This window comes from Triturus cristatus, chromosome 4_2 (assembly GCF_964204655.1).
Source record: "Triturus cristatus chromosome 4_2, aTriCri1.1, whole genome shotgun sequence".
In the NCBI taxonomy this organism is placed as follows: domain Eukaryota; kingdom Metazoa; phylum Chordata; class Amphibia; order Caudata; family Salamandridae; genus Triturus; species Triturus cristatus.
In genome coordinates this window covers 865,925,021-865,950,794 of record NC_140586.1, presented here as the reverse complement: position 1 = coordinate 865,950,794, position 25,774 = coordinate 865,925,021, and the positions used below count along the sequence as shown (strand labels likewise).

At 49.1% G+C, this 25,774-nt stretch overlaps 1 protein-coding gene and 1 long non-coding RNA gene across 2 annotated transcripts in view; one reads left to right on the top strand and one right to left on the bottom strand.

The window, feature by feature from the left end:
* Positions 1–25,774, bottom strand: part of AKR1A1 (aldo-keto reductase family 1 member A1) — a 1,289,949-nt gene that overhangs the window by 177,797 nt on the left and 1,086,378 nt on the right. The gene's annotated exons all lie outside the window — the stretch shown is intronic.
* Positions 8,091–25,774, top strand: part of LOC146835280 (uncharacterized) — a 45,633-nt gene continuing 27,949 nt past the window's right edge. The window contains exon 1 of the long non-coding RNA XR_014960707.1: positions 8,091–8,190. This is a non-coding gene — a long non-coding RNA (uncharacterized LOC146835280). The remainder of the gene's footprint in view (positions 8,191–25,774) is intronic.

Here is a 25,774-nt window from a genome sequence, read left to right as displayed (position 1 = left end):
CAGGTCTAACAGTGTCTCAATAAATAAATCACTATAACATTTGTTTGAGAAAGAAACTATAAAATCATAACAAACGGCAAGTTTCTGTAGCCGGGGAGAGGAGTTGGTCTAACGGCTAGGGCGGTCGACCTCGAATCTGGAGAACCAGGTTCGAGTCTCGGCAATGACGCTGAACGTTCTGTGATTCTAGGCAAACACTCAATCTCCCCGTGCCTGAAAAAATCAATGTGTCCTTATGTAATGCAACTGGTGCTATGTAAAGCGCTCTGAGACCCGGTACAGGTCACATGCTCAGTAGCTAATTATATTTACAACTTTTAAGAAACCCTAGGTTTCCGTTTCCACAGATGAAGGTGCTGCCTGCTGGAATGCATCAGTTTCCACAGATCACAATTTAATCAACCGGTGGCCCAGGTGAACCCACATTACTGTGGACAACATTCGATTTCAAGACTATCAGGGCCTTACTATTGGGTGGAACATCTACTAAAGAGATGCTTCACAGCTACAGACCGATTTATTCAAAACATTTTGTGAACAATTTCCTATCTCAGGGTAGAGGGAGGCGGGTCATGATACTGTGGTTGAAATATTAACTTACACAATATCGAATCCGCCCACCCGTAGGACGGGAGAGCAGCTCATCTGGGATCAGCCATGAGGAAAACTTCTCTCACTCATGGACTCGCTCTTCAAGAAGGCTGCACAGGGTGGATCACCCATTACCAATCATAGGGGCATATTATCAAGAAACGGCGTTAAAATTACCGCAGTTTTAACGGCTTAAAACTGCCGCAAAAGCGGCGATAATGGGCTTGATAATATGCCCTTGTGAATTCCCATAGAAGCCCATGTTCTGGTGTCAACATGGACTTCTATTGGAATTCTTTGCGGCATATTATCAAGCCCATTATCGCCGCTTTAGCTGCAGTTTTCTGCAGCTAAAGCGGCGATAATTTTAACGCCATCCTTGATAATATGCCCCATGGTTTCTCAATGGTGCCAATCAATCCCTGGCTAGCAAACAAATAGCCCTGGTCCCATTCGACAGCCTTGGCCAGAGTTTCAGGAGGAAAATGGAAGGTCGCCCCTGATCCTTCGCAACCAGTTTTTTTTCACAATTCATAAAATATTAATTGACAAATCTGCTGACTCAGCATGGCATGATCATGGTTAGGTCACCCTGGCAAATAAAAAACATTTCCGTAAATTCGAAAGGTTCTTAACATTAACCCATTTCTTAAGGTAAGAAAAATCTCCTGCTTGCTTCCCCACCAACTGTGCTCCAGAGATGCACAACTCAATATGAAACATTTTTGTTTTTTTGCTGAGTTTTATATAGCGCAAACTTGACCCAAATCCAATCAGCTATCAGAGCACTTTACATAGCACCAGTTACGTTACATGAGGACATACATTCATTTTTTTTAGGCACGGGAAGATTAAGTGATTTGCCCAGATCACAGGATGTTTTAGCATCATTACCGAGACTCGAACCCAGTTCCCCCAGATCTGAGGTCGAGCGCCCTACCCGTTAGGGCAACTCCTCCACAGTGGACCAAACAGCATAAATCCTATCAAATGATACAGCAGGTACACGACGGAAAGTTCTATTAACAATACATACTTTCTAATACTTCAGTACACTTGTGTCATTGCTATCCGAGTCCCACGGAATCTATAGGGAGCGAAGACTTGCAGCGGGTAACTGACTGGGAGAGGAAATGAACAGGATCAGGAAAAGGAAAACACCACAGGCTGCATCCATAAAAAAAATAATGGTGTTTTGCATGAAAACGTGGCACAACTATACTACATTATTAATCACACTTCTAAATGAGATACTCATATTGTTTTAAATGTAAAAGCATTAATTAATCGGTTACGGTCATGTGCATAATTAAAATGACTAATTTGCACAAATTATTTGTCACCCAAAATTGCACATCAGAAAAAACTTCAACAACCCATCCGCAGTAGAGTTGAGGAAACATTCCGAGATGTTTCAGTGGCCACATGCAAGAATCAAGGGGCGCGTTCTCATAATGTAAGACGGCGCTTGCCTGGAACTAAGCAAGCCCAGTGAAGCAGGTGAGCTCGAATAGAAAAACCTTTACCCAAAATGTGGATTATTTTAAAAAACAAATTTGGTCAAATAATACATAACCACATTTTAATTATAAAATCTTTAAATCAAAGACATGAATGATTATAAGTTTGTCTCACTTTACAAAGGTGATGAAGAAAATCAAGATATTCATTTTGCAGTTCACCGTAAAAGAAATGCACTGGTACACCATACACAACTACACAGACATAACCTACAGCATTTACCGTGCCCGCTGCTGAGGTCACCAAGTCACCAGCAAGTATATTTTTTAGAACGCAACGTTCCCCTACTTTGGTTTCTAGGCGCTTATAAAATAGTTTATTTATGTGTGAACTATGAAATGAAAATAAAGGTTTTTAAATCTTGTCTGAAACAGGTCAGCAAGGATTATTTGTGAGAGCAACAGGTAGTACATTGCAAGTATTGTCTGCAGCCATGGAAAAAGCTGTGCCGCCATAGCTAGTAGTACAAGATTTTTGGAACCTTTAGAAGAAATTGCTGGTCAGATAGCAAATTCCTTGGGAGGGTTGTACCAGCTGAATTTCTTAACCATGAAATCGGGTTACTAGGAAAATCTGATTTATGTGGTATAGTCATGGCCTTAAAGATGCCATGAAATAGAAGCCAATGCAGGCTTATGCTTGCCCCTGTTAATGAATTAAACTACTTGGGGCCACACAGAGAGCAGGCAGTTGCATTCTGAAAAAGCTGTAAACAAGCTAAGAATTTCCTATGGCCCACAGGAAAAATAGAATTGCAAGAATCAACCCTCGATTTAATAACATTCACTGCTTGTATTCTGAGGCTGTACTCTAAAAACAAGAAAACAGGGCATAAAGATTTTAGGTAGAAAAAATTGGATTTACAGACGTTAGCAACTTGGGTCTTACAACCAAAATTAGAGTCAATATAAAGACCTAGGTGGTGAAGGGATCTTGCAGGAGGGGGGCACATACAGACAGGTCAGACGTGACCAGTCACCTTGATTTTGAGGAAGGTGAGCAAAAGCTCTGTCTTATTGGGAGTCGGTTTTAAGTAAATTTTAGACGTCCACCAGCAGGTGACTGCAAGACTGTCAGCCAAGTAGAAGAGGGAATTCAGTTTCATGCTGGAGAGACACCCCAAAGATGAGTTGAATGTCATCAGCCTACAGAAAAATCCTTGCTACAGTTTGATGTAGGAGTTACACCAGAGGACGCCTATAGAAGCCGAGGGAGACCAGAGCTCTACGGGGCGCCGAACCATAAATCCTTGAGATCCGAAAAGAAAGGGGCTGTAGACATAATTGTTTCCCAACAGTCAGGAATGATACCAACATGACAGGGCAAGACCTTGAATGCCTATCTTGAACAGCATCGTTAACAGAATTACATGGTCTATGGTATTGAATGTTGACGAGAGGTTCTAAGAGGAATAAGACTCTTTGGCCTCTGGCATCCATCATAGCCCAAAGGCCATCCAAGACCAAAACCATGACCCGCTCGGTACTGTGTCCTGGAGGAACTTTGCTTGTTGATAATCACGAAGAGCCTTACATTCCCTATGGAACTGCAAACATGCTTTTTGTCAAGTACCTTTGACAAGAAAGGGAAGAGAGAAATAGGCCAAAAATTGCCTAAAGTATTGGGTCCAATGAATGCTTTTCAACGGAGTCCGCACGACTACTTCTTTCCAAGAGGAAGTTATCCAACCCATGTTCAAGGACTGTGAGAAAACTTTGTTAGACTTTGAAAAAGTGCAAACTGATGGAAACGTTTGGTGGGGCGAATATCCAGCGGAGAGCTGACAAGACGGCTTTCTAGGTTCAAGGATATTAGATCAGGTTGTGAAATGTTTGAAAAATGTTCTAACATAGGCTTACCTTTCTTTAAAATGATTAACATTACTTGGACTGCATCATCAAGTCAAGAATAGGAGGGCCAACAAATAGTTTCAGCTTCTAAATAATCCAATTTAGTTTGAATATTTTTACAGGGGAAGCATGTAGAAAGCTGTGCACACAAAGCTGGAGATGGTGGAACATCCAAATTGCAGGCGACTGGTTCCTGGAGCTCTTTAATGATTTTGAGCACATTGAGTCATTTGCACTAGTTATCATTTTAGAACAGAGACTGGCCTCCTGGGGCTGTTTTACACAAAAGGCGCATTTTCATTGTTTGCACCAGGCGTACCTTTGAAAAGGTGCGCTCAGTGCAAACAATAAAAATATGCCGTATTATGACGAATGCACTGCACACAGGGCAGACGCGAACTCACACTGCCGCCAGGGCAGCGCATTTAGGTGAATAACTGATCGGCTGCTTTAAAGCAGCTCCGCATTTTCACAGTGCAGGTGGAAAAACGCCTGCACTTCTTTTAAGGGTATTAGAGATCCCCTTGCAGGTGGGTGCAGTGAGTGAGTGTAACCGTCTGCAAGAGGATGCCTGGGGGGACCATAGGACCCCCTTTACCATCTTCAGAGGGCTGCCATCAGTGGGCGCACTGACAGTACGCCATCTTTTAGGTAGTGCACTGACAGCTTCTTTGCATCTGCGTCTGTAAAAGAGCGCAGAGGCAGAGGGATTCCCTCATATGCTTGGGGCAGGCCCCATGCAAATGAGGGAACGCCCTCTAAAGATAGCACTGGTGCTTTATGTGCGCCAACGCTATCGGTATTACAGAAGGGGCCGCACAAGTGTCCGCGGCACCTTCTGGAATACCAAAGAGCCCCGGGGGCGTGCAAAGTGGGCGCAAACGCCCGTTGCACGCCCGGGCACTTTGTGTAATGGGGCCCCTGGAGCACTTTGCTTTTAATAATGCTTCAGAGTGATAGTATAAGTGACACAAAGTCTCAGTATCTAAAACTACACAGACCACAACCCTTGATACTGTGGATAAGATTTACAGAGATGTGACGCAGTGCAACTCAGCAAGACAACTTGCTACGTCACATAGAGAAGGCAGGAATGCCCCATATCTACTAAGATATGGTGCATTCCAGCGCTCTCTCTGCACTGGTGCACACTGCACAGCCTAGCACCGACGTTGTCACTGATGCACCATGGTGTAAGGGTGCTGGCGTTGCAGGAAGGATTGTTTATGTGCAGGTAAAAACACCTTCCTGCACAAAAACAGTTCTTAGAGGCTCTTTCCTCTTTTTACGTCGAAAGAGAAAAAAATGAGGTGAAGGAGAATTAAAGCTACTTTTCCTTGTTCCGCCTCCCCTAAGAAGGCTTTCCTTTTTGACACAGGCCCATGCTTACTACTGGTAGTAAATCTGGGAGTGTGCCAAAATCCATGGGTGGATGCGTGGGAACACCATCCATGGAACGCCCTCCCAGGGCAGAGTAAGGCAAGGCAGTGATTTGCGCTACTCCAGATTTACTATGCCACGCAAGGTGTCTCTGGGTGGCACTGTAAATCTCCCTTAAAGCTTGCATTGCCCTTGCAACACACAATGCAACTCTTTGTAAATTTCGTCCTGTGTTCGCATCCTGTTTGATAAGACCCAGTACTATCGATCCTCAATTATAAACAATCTCTAATGAATACAATGAAAGAAATACTGTGCTCATCTTAAGTTTTGCCCATACCTCAAAGTTTAGTTGAATCACTAGAGCATCTTTATAGTGCGGCGTCTTGTACCAGAGGCCTCGGAGTGCTCTACCAACATTGGATGTTCCAAGGTAAAAACTCATGTGCCACTAGAGGTCTCAGAGTAGTCCACCAACTCTGTCTATACTAGGGCTCAGTACCATACACTATCTGAGAGCAGCCAGGTAGCACTGGCTACACCAAGGTACGGTACAACATGACGTTACTAGATGTTTCAGAGCACCTAGGACTAGATATACCAAGGTTCGGAACCACATATGTTACTAGTGGCCTCGGAAAAGTAGGCCTGCACTGGTTGTGCCAGGGTTCAGGTGGTATTGGCACACCACAGTTCAGTACCACATGCCATTACCAGACATTTCAGAGCACTGCATACTGCACTGGTCCTGATGGCATGTGGTACTAGAGCTCTCAGTGCAGTAAGCCCGCGTTGGCCGCGCCTGCTTCTAGTACCACATGCATAGAAGTCAGACAGGACTGAAAATACCACGGTTTAGTATTGTGTGGATGGAAAATGTCTATCCGCACTAGTGTAACTTTAACCACTGTAGCCTTGTTTTCTTGCTCATGCTGTGCCGAGTAGAGCCTGTCTATGAAATTCCAAGCTTCCCACATCTCGGATCCTGGGACGAGAAAGTGTTAACTAGTTTGCTAGCCAAAAAGCTTACATTCTTGTTACATTTGAAGGCCACCTTCTTCTTTTCTCATTATCTCAAAACCACACCCGTGTACTCACTTTTTTTAATCATTTCATGGAATTCACATTGCAAGTGTGTATCACAAATCCTATATATATGTGTGAAGCTTTTGGTTCAGGCTCTCACTTATTTTACTGTTGCCGGGGGCACCTCCAGTTGACCTATTCGGTGGTTCATAGATAATTAACCTTTCTGAATAAACCCATTCAGACTTCGTTTGTCGTGTACTCAGATTTGCTTTATTAGCTAAAACCAGAAAATGAGCGAGTACTCCCAATTTATAATTTTTTCACCGAATGCAGCACAGCAACAGCAGTTGTGGCATCGCATTGCTTGAAAGGTATGGAACAGGACAGTATCACATCTACTAAGATTTGCAGCTGCTGCCATTTCCTGCACTGGTGCACTTTCTTCCTGCAGTGCATCAAGCACACACCTTTGCACCATAAGGCAGAGGTGTCTGCATGAGTCTAACATAGGTTTTGTGCTGGAAAGGTACTCCAACTTTGCGCCTGCCTCGAGGAAGTGTCATTTTGGCACCAAGGTCTGTCTACAAATGTAAATAAAGAGGTTTCTGCATCACAAATGATGGGTAGTTGCATAGGAATGCTCATGTACCACCCATCGGATGCCCCTTTGACACAAAGTAGTGCTAATCGCCTCTTTGCATTATTTTAGCAATACTTTCTAGTAGGAAACGTGAATAATTTAGCAACACTTTATGCTGATTTATGTCACTTTTGATGACTTTGCACCAATACAAAGTGCTGATAAATCTGGACCCAAGTTTCAAATATTCTACTTTCGGATATTGCCTGAAACAAGGCAGACAAGACTCAGAGGGCTAGGTTTAATAAAAAGTAACACAATGCAGCTCACCAATAAGGGGCATATTTACAAGCCCTGTGCGCCACTGGAACGTCACTTTTTGTAACCTTGCGTGACTTTGCATGGTCTTCTAGATATGGAGTAAGGCGATGCAGTGCAAGTCGCTTGCCTTCCTCTGCGGCAAAGTGGGGTTCTACGGGTGTTCCGATACAACACCCATGGTCTTTGACACAGCCCCGCATTTACAATATCTGTAAACCTGGTACAGGGCCAAAACCTTGCACCTCCCTAGAGCAGGCACAAGAAGAAGAAACGTTTACAATTCTCCTCTTTCTGTTCTTTCCACGTGTACTTCTGCAGCATACATTAATTGATGAAAACGCCTCCAATAATTGTGAACTAGCACTAAAAATAAAATTTAGTTCCATGTCTCAATAAGTACTGTCGCTGAACTACTCGCTCTCATAAGTAAAACATAGACACGAGTTACATTACTCTTGTTAGACTGTACTTATTAGACATCAAAGATGTCCTCCAAAAATTCACAGTAGATTATCACTGCCACACACGGTGCAAGTGAAACGCCTACTGTGTAAATACTATTACAACGCATTATTTACAACATTTCCTCCATCCTTCGGATTTAACCCAACCATACATTTTACCTCAGTATGTTAGCGGGAGCTCTTTCCCACCACAATTTGAAACTTGAAAAAGATTAAAAACACTTTGAAAGTTTTGTCGAACATGAATCATAAAAATTGCATTCGTTTGAGAACGAAGTGCGCACGAAAGCAGACGCGGACGGCATTGTGGGAAAGCGGATGTGGCGCTCACATCCGGTGAACACTGCATTCTCTCCCTCGGATGAGAACATGGCTGCCTGCTGCGCCGCTGTTAGTCGCGGGGCCGCGCTTCACGGCGCTCCACAGAGCCAAGAGTGACCAGAGCGCATCACAGGTGAAAGGGGATGTGTATGACGTGTGCGCCAACACTGCAGCAAGGGAGAGGGCAGGCTGGTGCAATAGAAAAGAGACCAGAGAGATCAAAACAAGCTTGGCAAACCATTATCAGTTATATGCCAGGCTCGTTGTCGCACTCGCTCTGCTGTGACTGAGGAAGTACTTCCTACCTGTGCGCCGACTTCTAATGTGCGACGCTCCCTGTGTGTCTAATGCTGCGGGTTTCAAATGTAAGGAATATAAACGTTAGTGCGTGCTTCCGTAAATATTGAATTAATTATTCAAAGGGTAAACGTTAATGCCAACCCAGGTGCACACAGATCTAGGGACATATCTGCAACGCGGCGATAGAAAATTATTGCCGCTTTTGCAGCCATTTTCGCGTGAAACCTTGCATTAGCGCACAAATTCCTAACGCCCAGCTTTGCATCTCTAATGAGATGCAAAGAAGGTGTTCCTGACATGACAGGAGAAATGTCGCTAAGCGACATTTCTCCTATCATCAAGCCCCACGCTATGAAGCATAGCGGCAAGAAAAGTAGCGATAACCCCTGTAATCGCTACTTTCCTTACGCCTGCTTCAGGACTGATTTAGCCATGATATCCTATGGAAGGTGGATATCATGGCTAAGTTTGTGAGTCCCTGTCAGCAAGCTAACGCCACATTGCGTGAGATTTCTCACGTTAGGCAGTTAGCGTGAGGATTTTTATCGCTTTTGAGATAAGCATTGCTAATAGCACGCTATCTCAGCGATAAAAATCCACGTTACCCGGCTATAATTATCCTAGCGCTAAGTGCGCTTAGCGATAATTATCGCTGGTTGTTGCTGATATGCCCCTTAGAGAGAACTTGAAGGCGATGTTTGCAGCGCCCATTCACATCTAGTGCTCATGTATATCAGACGTGTCCGTTTTGCACCCGCCTATGTTGAAAAGAAAGTTCACTTTTTCAGTTTTTGTGAGGGGAACACTGGGGCATATCAGCAACAACCGGTGATAATAATCGCTAAGCGCACTTAGCGCTAGGTTAATTATTGCCGGCTAGCGTGGATTTTTATCGCTGAGATAGCGTGCAATTAGCAACGCTTATCTCAAAAGCGATGAAAACCCTAGCGCTAACTGCCAAACGTGAGAAGTTTGGCGATAGCTTGCTGATAGGGCCTCACATACGTAGCCATGATCTCCACCTTACATAGGATATCATGGCTAAATCAGTTTCAAAGCAGGCATAAGGAACGTAGCGATAACAGAGGTTATCGCTACTTTTCTTGTCGCTATGCTGCTTTGCGTGAGGCTTGATAATAGAAGAAATGTCGCTTAGCGACATTTCTCCCGTTATCCTGGGGAGGAACGCCCACTTTGCATCTCATTAGAGATGCAAAGATGGGCGTTAGGAATTCAGACGCTAAGGCAAGGTTTCACGCGATAGCGTGACCTCGCTAATATAGCGATAAAATTATCGCCGCTTTTCGTCCGAAAACGGCCGCAAAAGCGGCGATAATTTTATATCGCCGCCTTGTAGATATGCCCCTCTGTCTGGAGAGAGCCGGGCGGGAGGACATCTATTTATAAACGCTTTTCTTGAGATGCTGCAAATCGAAACAGGCTTTCAGGAGACAAGCAGCACAAAGATGCAATACCGCAGGAGGTCGCCAGATGTCCCTATCGAGCCAAGAGTAAAATAAAGCGACAAACTCCATTCCTATATTGTCTATCGAGCCAGGACCGAGATGGTGCAGCACTGCCGGTGGTCGCTAGAGGTCCCTGTGGTGCTTACATCCCACAAGCTCAGTACCACCGGCTGTCACCAGAGGTCCCTGTCATGTCAATTATCGTTACTGCATCCTTGTTATACTGTTAAGGGCACCTGTAGTACCAGCCTGAGGTACTGCAGACGTTTGCATCTAGCTCTGCCTCAGCTCTACAGGGACCTCTAGTAACAGGCTGTGGTACATCAGCTTTTCACATCCAGTGACTTCACAGGGACCTTAAGTAACACAGCAGCCTGTGGTACTACATATACACCCTTTCACACCCAACCACTCTACAGGGACCTCTATGAACAGCTGGTGCTAATGCACCCTTTCCCATCCAGCTACTCTACAGGGACCTCTAGTAACAGCCTGTGGTACTGCACCCTTTCCCATCTAGCACTGCTCCAGCTCTACAGGAACCTCTAGTAATAGATTGTAGTACTGCACACGTGCGCTGATGACCCCAGAGACATCTACGTTCGCATCCATGTGCTTTCTCTGTACTGGCCACACAATTGGTTGGCTAGCACTAAAGCAGGCACTTTTGCTCCATGGTGCAATATTGCCTGCGTAGCAGGGAGGATAGTATTTGAGCAGTAAGGGGCACCTTCCTGCTCAAAAACAATCACTGATGGTGTTTCCCTCCTTCTTTGTGTGCTGCATAATGCAGTACACATAGAAAGAGCAAATAACAAGGAGAATTAAAGGTATTTCTCAATATTGAGCCACATTAACCCCTCTCCTGGGGAGGTGTTAGAATCTGACGCATTTGCAGGTTTATGAAACTCTGGGAATGCTTCAGAATCCACGGGTGTTGCGTTGGAAAGCCCACAGCAACACCCATGGAACAGAGTAATGCATGAAAGGGGGCCATATTTTCAAGGCCATGAAAAGCCACTCAGGGTGGCTTTGTGTGGCTGTGCAATCTACAGTGCACACATAGAAGACCCTTCCTGCACAAAAATGATAATTCCAGCAACACAGGCATCCTTGCAAAAAGGATGCCTGTGTTGGAGCTAAGCAGCCAAATGTGCGCCAGCGTAGAGGAAAGCACAGGGATGCATCGTATTGCGATAAATACGACACATCCTTGCACTTTCCTAATGATGCAGCAGGCGAAGCATGATGGCTTGCCGCGCCGCATCATTTTCTAGTAAATATATCCTAACATTTCAAGATGACTGTCCACATCTAACGATTCTTCTAATGATGGCACAATTCTACAGCAACTAGCAAAAAACAAACACTATAGCAGCAGGCGGCAGCAGCAGACAGAAGGTGGCGGGGAGAAAGAGAGAAAAAACAACACAGAGGCAGGGGGAGAGCTAACAGTGATTGGGGAGCTGAAGAAAACCCAGAAGGTAATGAATGGGGCACAGTGACCACTGTGCCCTGTGCCCTCGGCCTGGTCGCCCCCACACCTCCCGCCTGCTCCTTACCTGCTGGGCCTCCTGCTGCCGCCTGCCGCCTGAGCCACCACAGGGCCGCCGAGCGCCGCCCCAGCTGCCACAGGGCCGCCGAGCACCGCCCCAGCCGCCACTGAGCCCCCAGGTTCCCGCCGCTTCCCACGAGACCCCGCCCCCCGACCGCCGATTGGATCCCGCGCTCCCCGCCTCCCCGCAGACCCTCCCTCCCGGCTCCCCTCTTATGACGCCCCCAGAGCGACCGCGCAGCGGACGCGCGCAGCGGGAGCACCGATTGAGCGCCGAAGGTGCGCCAAAGGTAAGCCCGTCTGCGCCCGTCCGCGCCTGGACCGCGCCCAGCGCAAGACCCCCTGGCCCCCGCAGAGGCCACCCCACCCGCCGGAACCTACGATGCCGCCACCCTCAACGCACTCAACGCCGGCCGACCGACCCCCCGGGTGCTACCGAGCCACTCCGAGACGCACCCACGGACCCTTCAGCTGCCTCACCTGCAAGTTCACCTGCATCCGGATCTGCCCCACACCAGCATCCGCCAAGCCGAGCACCAGCAGCAACCACCTCAAGTGCATCCTGCTCAACACCCGCTCCGTCCACAGACACGCCGTTCGACTCTGGAACCTCCTCGACACCACAGCTCCTGACGTTGCCTTCCTCACGGAAACCTGGATGAACGACTCCTCAGCGCCCGACATCGCCATCGCCATCCCAGAGGGCTACAAGATCATCCGGAGAGACCGCGACAACCAGACTGGAGGAGGCATCGCCATCATCCACAGGGACACCATCCGTATCTCGACCAACGCCGACAACACCCTGACAACCGCCGAACACCTGCACTTCCAGATCCACACCGACCCCAAGACCACCCTCAGAGGCACCCTGATCTACCGACCCCCGGGACCACGCACTCAATTCAGCGAAGACATCGCCGACTTCATCAGCCCGCACGCCCTCCCCTCTGCCGACTACATCCTCCTCGGGGACATCAACTTCCACCTGGAGAACAACAACGACCGCAACACCACCACCCTGCTTGACAACCTCGCCACCCTCGGACTCAAGCAGCTGGTGACCACCCCCACCCACCTCGCCGGACACACACTCGACGCCGTCTTCTCGTCCAGCAAAGACATCTCCTTCAGCCACGCCACTGGACTCCACTGGACGGACCACAGCTGCATCCACTTCACCTTCAAAAGAACCACGGTCCACCACCACCAGCAACAGGCTGCACGAAGAAGCTGGAACAAGATCACAGCCGAACAACTCACCGCATCCCTGAGCCAGCACCCTCCCGCCAGCTCACCGAACCCCAGCCAAGCCGCCGACAACCTCACGAAATGGATCTCCACCTGCGCGGACGAGCTCGCCCCTCTGAGGACCCCGCCCAGCAGACCCGGAAGCAAGAAGGCCCCGTGGTTCACCGACGAACTCAAGAGCTCCAAGAAGAACTGCCGAGCCCTCGAGAAAGCCTGGAGAAGATACCCAACGCCGGACAACATGACTACCCTCAAGCTCGCCACCCGAATGCACCATCAACTGATCCACGCCACCAAGAAAACAGCATTCAAGGACCGGCTGGACAACAACGCACACAACAGCAAGGAACTCTTCAACATCGTCAGAGAGCTCTCCAACCCCAACGCCGGAACCAACAACATCACCCCATCGCAAGACCTCTGCAACTCCCTCGCCTCCTACTTCCACAACAAGATCGCTGACATACACAACAGCTTCAGAACACAACCAACGCTCCCCACGACCAAACCAACGCCCCCCACCACCACCCTCAACGCCTGGACACCGATCAACCTCGAAGACACCATCAGCACGATGAACTCCATCCACTCCGGATCCCCAACCGACCCCTGCCCTCACCACATCTTCAACAAGGCCGACGCTGTCATCGCACCCCACCTGCGGGACATCATCAACACCTCCCTCGACACCGCCACCTTCCCTGAGAGCTGGAAGCACGCCGAACTCAGCGCTCTACTAAAGAAACCAACGGCGGACCCCACCGAACTCAAGAACTACCGCCCCATCTCGCTCCTCCCGTTTCCAGCCAAAGTCATCGAGAAGACCATCAACAAGCAACTGGCAGCCTTCCTCGAGACGACTGGTTCCCTCGACCCTTCCCAGTCAGGCTTCCGGGCCAACCACAGCACCGAGACCGCCCTCATCGCTGCCACCGACGACATCCGAACCCTGCTGGACAACGGAGAAACAGCGGCCCTCATCCTCCTGGACCTCTCCGCGGCATTCGACACTGTCTGCCACCGCACCCTAGTGCAGCGCCTCAGCAACGTCGGGATCGAGGAGAAGGCACTGGAATGGATCATCTCCTTCCTCACCGGAAGGACACAGAGAGTCCGCCTGCCCCCGTTCAGATCAGAAGCCACGGAAGTCATCTGCGGCGTCCCTCAGGGCTCCTCACTCAGCCCCACCCTCTTCAATGTCTACATGAGCCCCCTTGCGGCCATCGCACACCAACACAACCTGAACATCATCTCCTACGCCGATGACACCCAGCTTATCCTCTCCCTGACCAACGACCCCGCCACCGCCAGAGCCAACCTACACGAAGGGATGAAAAACGTGGCCGAGTGGATGACGACCAGCCGCCTGAAACTGAACACAGACAAGACGGAAGTCCTCATCCTGGGCTCCTCACCCTCCGCCTGGGACGACTCCTGGTGGCCCCCCGCCCTGGGCAACGCACCCAAACCGACAGACCACGCACGCAACCTGGGCTTCATCCTGGACTCCTCCCTCTCCATGACAAGACAAGTCAACGCCGTCTCCTCGTCCTGTTTCAACATCCTGCGCATGCTACATAAGATCTTCCGGTGGATCCCCACCGAGACCAGGAAAACGGTCACCCAGGCCCTCGTCACCAGTCGACTGGACTACGGCAACGCCCTCTACGCCGGTACCACCGCCAAGCTCCAGAAGAGACTCCAGCGGATCCAGAACGCCTCGGCGAGACTCATCCTCGACGTCCCTAGACGAACTCACATCTCCAGACACCTGAGAGACCTGCACTGGCTCCCGATCAACAAAAGAATCACTTTCCGGCTCCTCACCCACGCACACAAAGCCCTACACAACCAAGGCCCGACCTACCTCAACAGCCGCCTCAACTTCTACGCTCCCAAACGCCACCTCCGCTCGACCAGTCACGCCCTCGCAGCCGTCCCCCGCATCCACAGAGCGACAACAGGAGGAAGATCCTTCTCCCACCTGGCCGCCATGACTTGGAACACCCTCCCCACCGACCTACGCCTGACCCAAGACCACCTCTCCTTCAGGAAGAAGCTCAAGACCTGGCTGTTCGAGCAGTAGCGGACCCCCCCCCCCTAGCGCCTTGAGACCCTCCGGGTGAGTAGTGCGCTTTATAAATGCCTATGATTGATTGATTGATTGATTGAATGGGGAGAAATGGAGAAAGAGAGAAAAAATAAACCTCCTAGAAAGACGTTGGGGCATATTATCAAGAAACGCCGTTAAAATTATCGCCGCTTTAGTAGCAGAAAACTGCCACTAAAGCGGCGATAATGGGCTTGATATTATGCCCTTGAGAATTCCCATAGAAGCTCATGTTCTGGTGTCAACATGGGCTTCTATTGGAATTCTCTGTGGCATATTATAAGCGGCAGTTTTCTGCCGCTAAAGCGGCGATAATTTTAACGCCGCGCTTGATAATATGCCCTATTGTGTTCACTGGTCCCTAAAATCTTTCATTGCAAACATCAGTGATGGTTTTACAAAATACAATTTGCTGGGTATCTCCACAAAGAAATCCTTAAATATACCACCCACTATATGTTCATTGGAATGATTTTCAGCAATTCAGGATACTTCATAAGGACCACAAACGCCCTCCAAAAAAGCACTCTCTGCACAATATGAAAAAAAATCCAAAATGCAAAAAAAGAAAAACATCCACAAGACTTTAACACATTCTGACCACATTAAGCGTTTTCTCGCACATGGCTGTAAAGTCTGTGGATGGACAGAACACTAAGATACATCCTAGTGGGGACAACACCCACAGGGATGATGCAGGGCAGCATCAATCAATTTTCCCTTGAAAAGACATTTTGCACCGAAAAGGTAAAATTCTTGCTCAGCAAAACCCTGTTACTATATTCAGAGGTTGTTGCTGGATGTGAACAGTACAACATAGCCCTAACCCATGGAAACTCAGATCTAGTGACGTAACAGGTCCCAGGTGGCATGTGTTGCAGTGCATCTGTATGATAACAATATTGTTAAATGTAAGATGGGCCAGGTCACATGTGAACAGGACTACATGTAACACTAAGGGACGTGTATAAGAGGCGTAGGGTCTAGAAAAGAGGACTTCTGAAATGTATTGTGGACTCGACAGTCATACTCTCTGATCAGGAACTCCATGTTATTCGACATAGTTCACATTACCATGACCGAAAAGGAAGACTTTCCCCTTCTCTGGTGCACAAGTTGTAATAATGTGTTGTATGAACTTCAGTATCTTCTGTTTGCTTCTGCATACGAGAACTGTTTGCACACATTTGTAGCAAAACAAGAACCAGGCACAAGTTACCACCCCCCATCGTCGCCCTATAAGACATCATTAGTGATAAAAGTAATCAAGGTACCGGTGCCAATTGCTAAGGTAAAATGCTGAAGGGCTGAAATCCACCTGCTGACCCGATGACCCCATAAGGTATGTGAAACTTGGGAAAGTATTCATGGCTTAGCATAAATTGGGATTTAGTGGAATAATACAGCCATATAGTTAAATGGGTGAGTAGTATATTAGACAATGTAGACAGGCAATCCACCAACAAGTTAGGGATGTGTGATGAAATATGATCAGTGTCTAATGAATACGTAATTAGTTATTTATTATAATTACCACCATTCTGGTATGCGTGATATGTGGGTTCACTGATTTTGGGGAACAAAGGCGAATGTCCATTCTATGAGCACCTGCAGATAAAAGGTTCTCTGATGGTTTGTCTGACTCCTAACACCCTTTGTCTAACAGGGCATAACTCCGGATACTCCTGCCGCTTCTTTTCTCTGAAAAGGATATATTTCTTTAAGGAGCTTGGGGGCATATTATCAAACACGGCATTAACATTATCGCCGCTTTCTGCCGCTAAAGCGGCGATAATGAGCTTGATAATATGCCGCAGAGAATTCCAATAGAAGCCCATGTTGGCACCAGAACATGGGCTTCTATCGGAATTCTCAAGGGCATATTATCAAGCCCATTATCGCCGCTTTAGCAGCAGTTTTCTGCCGCTAAAGCGGCGATAATGTTAACGCCATTTCTTGATAATATGCCCCTAAGAGATTCTACTGGGTTTGACCCCAATATTATTGGGGTAAACATAAAATTACGGTTATGCGAGAAATCCAAGTGCCAAATGAAAGCAGACTCAACAATGGTTTGTAAATAGGGTTTCGAGTAACGTTTTACCCTTCACGCAGTGCAGAGCTGCAGATTGTCACACAACACTGCAGTGCGCACATTTGAGTAAATCTGTGTTAAAGTGAATGAGCATCATGTTTAAAAAGTATACTATACCAAAATCCTCTTGGGGCTTATTTACAAGCCCCTTGTGCCACTTTTGCGTCACTTTTCCCATGTTGAAAATGACGCAAAAGTGGCGCAAGGGGCTTGTAAATAAGCCCCCTTGTGTCCTTGAGTTTAGTGAGGATTTTTATCTGATTTCCCGAAATTGAACTCTGTGGGACAGAAAACTCCATCTATCTTATTGTTGTGATCCCTGCGTAACCAGGTATTTGCGCAGGGGCCACAATTTAACAGGACACATGTAATAAGAGACTTAGGGGCATATCAGCAAGCAGGCGTTAAAAAATTATCGCCGCTTTTGCGTCCGTCTTCAGACGAAAAGCAGCGATAATTTTATCGCCTTATCTGCAAGGTCACGCTATCGCGTGAAACCTTGCCTTATCTCTATTTCCCTTAACGCTGAGATGCAAAGTGGGCGTTCCTCCCCAGGATAACGGGAGAAATGTCGCTAAGCAACATTTCTCCTATTATCAAGTCTCACGCAAAGCAGCATAGCGACAGGAAAAGTAGCGATAACCTCTGTTATCACTACTTTCCTTACGCCTGCTTTGAAACTGACTTAGCCATGATATCCTATGGAAGGTGGATATCATGGCTAAGTATGTGAGGCCCTATCAGCAAGCTAACGCCAAACTTCGTGGGATTATCGCTGGGTTTCCAGCGATAATCACAAGTTTGGCAGTTAGCGCTAGGATTTTTATCGCTTTTGAGATAAGCATTGCTAATAGCACGCTATCTCAGCGATAAAAATCCACGCTAGCCGGCGATAATTATAATAGCGCCAAGTGTGCTTAGCGATAATTATCGCTGGTTGTTGCTGATATGCCCCTTAGCAGCGTGTAAGGACATAAGGCACCTAGATGTCCAGGTCATGTAAGAAGGCTTGACACTTCTGCATCGCTAAACCTTTCTATAGAATGTATACACTATGAAGAAATAAACCGGAGGTCTCTTTATTCCTGGTTTGTTTATTTCTTTCAGTGTTAATGTATATATGTATGCATAGTACTGTCTCAACAATATTCCAAATTGAAAACCAAATATAAACAACAAAGTTGATTCAATACTTGAACATCCTCAAGTACTACCCGGATGCAGTACCACTGCTCGTCGCTAGAGGACCGCGAGCAGCCAGGCAACCAACAGTAAGGATCCGTTATAAAACATTCTCGGATCCCCTACTTCAGCTGTAAAAGTATATAAATAAAGTGAACTTCTATCTCTCAACTAATGCTTTCTGTTTACATGGTGTCTGTTGGAAACCGGGCAACCGGGTTAGCAGTCACCAGGTTCCCAGCACAATGGTAGCTTGGCTCGAGCGGTTGGGGTCAGGCACCGTGTTAAGCGTACATCACACCCTCACAATAACCATGCGTTCATCCATTCCGAAAATGACACTACACCGTAAAAATTATGGAAGACAATTATGCATGCGTTTATCTTATTTTCTCTTAGTTGCAGGATTCAAATCATAAATACAATACAATAGAATTTTCCTTTAAAAGAGCAGGTCAAATAAATAATATGACTTTAAAGTTTCAATCAATAGGTTCAGGTCCCAATTAAGCAAGGAATAAATAGAGGTGCAATAAATACAGTTGGCAAATCAATATCATCAGTCAATAAATACAGTGCAGGAATAAATTAGTAAAAGACAATAAATAAAGCACCTTCAATAATTTAGGTAAAACAATCAATGACAATTACAAATCAGATCACTTTCATGAGGTAATTTGGTTTTACTATGCCCATATACAGCTTGTGGTCATTTGGGTGGCCTGGGGGTGTCCCACTTAGATTGGTCAAGGCTGGGGCCTAAGCTGAGGAAGAACAAGGGTAACCTAAAGATCTGGCTCTCCAAACTACACAATCCCTCACAGAGGTCACTGTACCAGTCTCAGTTCACCCCTGGCACTCCCAGGCTGGTCCTAACACCCCTCTAGCCCCTAGAATGGTCTTTAGGGCTCCACAGGGCCTTAAACGCCCCCTCTACCACTTACTGTCCCTTCCACGACTATCTGCTCCGCTTGGCGCCGTGTCGATGCCGTGAGGCGGCTCCGGATCGATGTCGCTGGGCAGCCTCGGCTCGGTGTCGCTAGGCGGCCTCGGCTCAATGTCGCTGGGCGGCCTCGGCTCGATGTCGCTGGGTGGCCTCGGCTCGATGTCGCTGGGTGGCCTCGGCTCGATGTCGCTGGGCGGCCTCGGTTCGATGTCGCTGGGCGGCCTCGGTTCGATGTCGCTGGGCGGCCTCGGTTCGATGTCACTGGGCGGCCTCGGTTCGATGTCGCTGGGCAGCCTCGGTTCGATGTCACCTTCCGGCGTCGCAGGGTCACGGTCTCCCCGCTTCCGGGTGTCTCCGGAGTGCGATCTCCACTCCCGACCTCCGGCGCGCTTCACCTCAGTTTCCGGCGACTCCGTCGGCGCCCTCTCTCGACCTCTGACTGCTCCGGGTACGACGTCTGCCTTCTGTCAGCGCCGCTTCTCTACCTCAGGCCCTAGGTCTCTAGGCTTCTCGACGTCAGGACTCCAGGAGGACACCGCCAAACAGGTCAGGAGCTTGCTGTTCTTCTTCTTTAAGGCCTGTTCCAAATGTTCAGATCCTTAAGATGGTTCTTCTGGACTTGGTCCCACACAGGGCTTTAGGCTGGGCTTGGTCAGTAGGGACTAGCATCAAGGGTGGGTTTCTGGACCCCACTCCAAGCACTGGTTTCCACCCCTGCTGCCTTACTCCGACCTCCTTCTACTCTGCTCTTCTCTCTTCTCCAGTCAGCTCCCAACTGCCCTTCTGAGATGGCCTCCCAACATTCTAAACTGCCCCACACTATCCCAGGATTCTAGAATGTTCCAGAAGGTTCTAGTTATGTCACAGGTGGCAATGGGTGGCCACCATTTTGTGTCTCAGGCCCTCAGACAGAAGTTCCAGGGGTAGGGAAAATGGCTCCCCGACCCTGCATCAACACTAAAAAGTCTGGTGGTTCCCAAAAAGGAAAACTTATAACAGGGTTTGAGGCAGAAGTGGGACAAAATAAATAATGATGAGGAGGGACCACCCAAAGGGCTGACAGGTCTAACACGCGTCCCCCCCAGCTGAAAGTGGGGAGAGCTACCCAACCCCTTGGGAGTTCTCATCACTAAGGCGGAAATACCTTGAGAGACCGTCTGCATTGGCGTGGTCCACTCCAGGCCGATGTTCCACCTGAAAGTCCATTCCCTGTAGGGAGATAGACCACCTTAGCAACTTGGGATTCTCCCCCTTCATCTGCATCAGCCACCGAAGTGGTCTGTGGTCGGTCTGAACTAGGAAGTGCGAGCCAAACAGGTATGGCCGCAACTTCTTCAGAGCCCATACCACTGCAAAGGCTTCACGCTCTATTGCACTCCACTTCTGTTCCCTGGGAAGTAGTCTCTGGGATAGGAAGACCACGGGTTGATCCAGACCCTCTTCATTGAGTTGCGATAACACTGCCCCAATGCCATGTTCCGATGCATCCGTCTGGACAATGAACTCCTTGGAAAAGTCTGGGGCCTTAAGACCGGGGCCTCGCACATGGCTTGCTTCAGTTTCACAAAGGCCTGCTGACAAGCCTCCGTCCAGACTACCCGTCGAGGTTGTTTCTTGGACGTAAGCTCCGTGAGGGGGGCCACAATGGTACCATACCCCTTCACGAAGCGGCGGTAATATCCGGTGAGGCCCAGAAAAGCTCGGACCTCAGTCTGAGTCTTGTGGGGTACCCAGGCCATGATGGCCTCGATTTTCGCCTGGAGGGGTTGCACCGCTCCCCTACCCACCAAGTGTCCAAGGTACACTACCGACTTCTGCCCGATCTGGCACTTACTGGCCTTAATCGTTAATCCAGCTTGCTTCAGGGCCTGGAGAACAGCTTGCAGGTGACGCAAGTGATCCTCCCAGCTGTTACTGAAGACGGCAATGTCGTCCAGATAAGCAGCAGAGAAGCTCTCCATTCCTGTGAGGATCTGGTTCACCAGACGCTGAAACGTGGCAGGTGCGTTCTTGAGCCCAAAGGGCATCACACAGAACTGGTAGTGGCCCTTGGGCGTGGAGAAGGCTGACCTTTCCTTAGCTCCATCAGTCAGGGAGATCTGCCAGTACCCGGAAGTAAGGTCAAAGGTACTCAGATATTGGGCAGCTCCCAGCCGCTCAATCAGTTCATCCGCCCTCGGAATCGGATGAGCATCAGTCTTGGTTACTGAGTTCAGTCCCCGGTAGTCCACACAGAACCTCAGTTCCGGTTGGGCGCCCGGTGGTACAGCTTTTGGTACTAATATCACCGGACTGGACCAGGGGCTGCTGGAAGGTTCAATTACTCCTAGCTCCAGCATCTTAGTGACTTCACTGTGAATGCTGGCCTTCACCTTGTCTGTCATCCGGTAGATCTTTGACTTCACAGGTGGGCTGTCTCCTGTGTCCACGTCATGGACGCACAGGTGAGTCCTACCCGGAACAAGGGAGAACAACGAAGAGTACTGCCGCAGGACCTGGCGGCAGTCCTCCTGCTGTTCAGGAGTTAGGGATGGGGAGAGAATCACTCCCTCCACCGACCCATCCTTCTCTTGAGACGCAAATAAGTCGGGGAGAGGCTCGCTTTCCACGTCCTCTGCTCCGTCAGTCACCATCATCAATAGGACTTCGGGCCTCTCATGGTGGGGTTTGAGGCGGTTGGCATGCAGCACCCGTAGGGGCTGGCGAGGGGTCTTAAGATCCACCAAATAGGTAGACTTACCCTTCTTCTCCAACACCTCAAAGGGTCCTGACCAGCGATCCTGGAGGGCGCTAAGCTCTCCGGGTTCGATCACCCACACCTTCTGGCCAGGCTCCAACTCCACCGGATGAGCATTGTGGTCGTACCACGCCTTCATCACTGCTTGGCTGGCTTCCAAGTTGTCAGAAGCTTGCTTCCACAACTTAGCCATTTGGCTCCGGAAGGCCAGCATGTAGCTCACCACATCCTGGGGAAGCTTTCTGGGAGTTCTTTCCCATCCGTCTTTCACCAGGCTGAGAGGTCCACGCACAGGGTGCCCATACAAAAGCTCGAAGGGGCTGAAACCCACTCCCTTCTGTGGCACTTCCCTGTAAGAAAACAATAGACAGGGTAGGAGGACGTCCCATTTCCTCCGCAGGCTTTCAGGCAGACTTCTGATCATGCCTTTCAAGGTTTTATTGAACCTCTCCACCAGACCATTGGTCTGGGGATGGTAAGGAGTGGTGAACCGGTAGGTCACTCCACACTCCTTCCACATGGCCCGCATGTATGCTGACATGAAGTTGGTCCCCCTGTCGGACACAACTTCCTTGGGAAAACCCACTCGGGTAAAGATTCCCATCAGGGCCCTAGCCACAACAGGTGCAGTAATGGTCCTCAGAGGTATAGCCTCTGGGTACCGTGTGGCATGATCCTCCAGAACCAGGATAAACCTGTGACCAGCTGTAGTAGGCGGATCTAACGGACCCACAATGTCAATGCCCACCCTTTCAAAGGGGGTGCTAATGACAGGAAGTGGTTCCAGGGGAGCTTTCGTTTCACCCCTGTTTTCCCACTGGCTTGACAAGACACACATGTCCGGCAGTAGGTGTCGGACGACACTTTCATTTGAGGCCAATAAAAGTGTGGGACAAGCCGGGCAAAGGTCTTGTCTTGCCCCAGGTGTCCTGCCAAGGGGATCTCATGAGCCAATTCCAGGAGAAAGGCTCGATAACGTTGAGGGACAACCAAGGCCCGTGACGATCCGTGCATGGGTGCCTTGGGTTCACTGTAGAGGAGGCCATCCTCCCAGTAAATGTGGTAGTTCCCCTCAACGTTCCCTGCTGCCTGGGCTTCGGCCTGTCGCCTCAGTCCCTCAAGGGTAGGACACTCCCTCTGGCCCTTGCAGAATTCCTCCCTGGTCGGCCCTCCCTCCACGTGCCACTCGGGCGGGATGGGTAGGTTCTCCAGTTCGGTAACATCCCCCTCCGCGGACTCCTGGTCCACCACCTCCGGTGGCCTATCCGTCACACGGGGCGCGGATGCCGAGGCAGGCTCCTCCTGTCCTCAGTTCTTCCCTTGGTCGGCAGCCGGCTGTGCCTTTGTTCCAGGCTCCAGCCTAAACGAACTCCCCCTCCGGGTAGTCGCAGACCCTGTGCTGACACAGGCCCAGTCAGGTGTACCCAGCATCTCAGTATGAGTCCGGTATTCCACCTCCTTCCAAGCATTATGCTCCATGTCATTCCCCAGCAGACAATCGACTGGCACGGCAGGGCTTACGGCAACTCGAAGTAAACCTGCAACCCCTTCCCATTCAAATGGAACCTCGGCCACCGGGTAGTGGCCCATTCTGCCGTCAGCCATCGCGGCAGGGTGGAGTACATTGGGAATCACCTGCTCTGGAGACACCAGTTGGCTACGTACCATAGTCATACTGACTCCTGTGTCTCTCAGAGCTTCCCCTTTTTGGCCGTTGATGGTGACCCACTGCCCATACTTTGTGGTATTTGCGGGCACCTGGATCTTAGGAACCATCTCCCGTTCTCCCAGGGACACTAAAGTGACACCCGCCCACTCCCTTCCCTTATCTAAAGGCATCTCCTCCCCGAGCACTACACTAGCTACTCCGGGGGTCTTTCCTCCGATGGGAGGGGGTGGTCTTTTCGGGCACTTCACATCTCCCTTATAGTGTCCGACACCACCGCACTCGAAGCAATGGACAACCCTTGGCTGCTGACTCTGGCCAGGATTAGGGTTTCTAGGTGGGTTAGCCCTAGGGGTGAATCCTGTTCCCTTCCCTTGGAAACTATTTTGGGGGCCTTTAGAGAACTCCGTTTTCTTTTCCCCTCCCTCTTTCTTCTGGGGGGCGCCCTGTCCAGTCTTTTGAGAGTCCCCTCCAGTCCCCCTTGTGGACACCCGGGTACTAGCCCAAATGTCCGCCTCCTCAGCAAGCTTCCGGGGATTGGTCAGCTTGCTATCCACCAGGTGTTGACGCAGTTCGGGGAAACATTTTTCGAGCAGGTGTTCCTTCAACATCAAATCAAACAACCCCTCGTAGTCCCTCACCTCGCTGCCCTGTATCCAACCCTCTAATGCCTTCTTTGCATAGTCCAGGAAATCCACCCAATTCTGAGTGCCCAGTTTGTGGCTACCCCGGAACTTCTGTCTGTACTTCTCGGGTGTTAGTCCAAACTTCCTTACGAGCGCCACTTTCATGGTGGGGTAGTGGGTCTGCTCATCCTGCTCCAGGGCCAATAATGTATCCCTGCCAGCTGGAGGCATGTATTTATACAATCCCCCTCCCCAATATTTCTTTGGCACCCCATGGGCTTTTAAAGAGACCTCATAGGCCGCTAGCCACTTGGCGATGTCATCTCCCGCACTATAGCTAGCTACTATGTCTTTTGGCAGATAGGGTTTGGGTTCCCTGGTGATTTCTCTGTCTTCGCTGCCACCATTAGGAACAGTGTGTGCCCCGACCCGTAGGATCTGGAGATCTATCTTCCTGAGCCTCAACTCATGAGCCATCCTCTGTTCCTCCTTTTCTTTCTCCAGCTTCGCCAACTCCCATGTGAGCTGTCTTTTCTCCCTCCGGTCAGTTAATTCTGCTTCTGATAAGCCACCACTAGAGACACTGCTGCCCTTCCTTGAAAGTGTTCTGGGCCCCGCTAGTAGGTTCCCCACCTCAGGTTGGTACAAACCAGCCCCCTCGCGGTCAGTCTCTCCATCCCTGTCCTCCTCCTCAGCCTTACTTTCTCGTCGTGCCTCCCCCCAAGCCCTCAAGCTGGTTTGGAGCTCACCCTTCTTTGCACCTTGGGGACAATACACCCCCTCTCGCTGACAAAACTCCCTGAGTTGGGCCACAGTGTAAGTTTCCACATCCTCCAACACAAACTCCATTTTGCCCACTCAGGATAGAAGACAGGTGCTTACAGAAGCTATGCAGGGGGGTACCTTTTGTAATACCTCCTCCCACCACCAGAAGTAAATTTGGAAAAAACAAAACTCAAAATTAGGAAGTCCGCTTGGAGAAAACTCCCGGTGTAGGCCTATGGACTACCCAAAGTTATTGTCGAGTAGACGCAAGCACAGCTCTATCCCACCGCTGAACACCAATTTTATGTTGGAAACCGGGCAACCGGGTTAGCAGTCACCAGGTTCCCAGCACAATGGTAGCTTGGCTCGAGCGGTTGGGGTCAGGCACCGTGTTAAGCGTACGTCACACCCTCACAATAACCATGCGTTCATCCATTCCAAAAATGACACTACACCGTAAAAATTATGGAAGACAATTATGCATGCCTTTATCTTATTTTCTCTTAGTTGCAGGATTCAAATCATAAATACAATACAATAGAATTTTCCTTTAAAAGAGCAGGTCAAATAAATAATATGACTTTAAAGTTTCAATTAATAGGTTCAGGTCCCAATTAAGCAAGGAATAAATAGAGGTGCAATAAATACAGTTGGCAAATAAATATCATCAGTCAATAAATACAGTGCAGGAATAAATTAGTAAAAGACAATAAATAAAGCACCTTCAATAATTTAGGTAAAACAATCAATGACAATTACAAATCAGATCACTTTCATGAGGTAATTTGGTTTTACTATGCCCATATACAGCTTGTGGTCATTTGGGTGGCCTGGGGGTGTCCCACTTAGATTGGTCAAGGCTGGGGCCTAAGCTGAGGTAGAACAAGGGTAACCTTGCTCTACCTACCTACCAAGGTTACCTAAGGGTAACCTTGGCTCTCCAAACTACACAATCCTTCACAGAGGTCACTGTACCAGTCTCAGTTCACCCCTGGCACTCCCAGGCTGGTCCTAACAC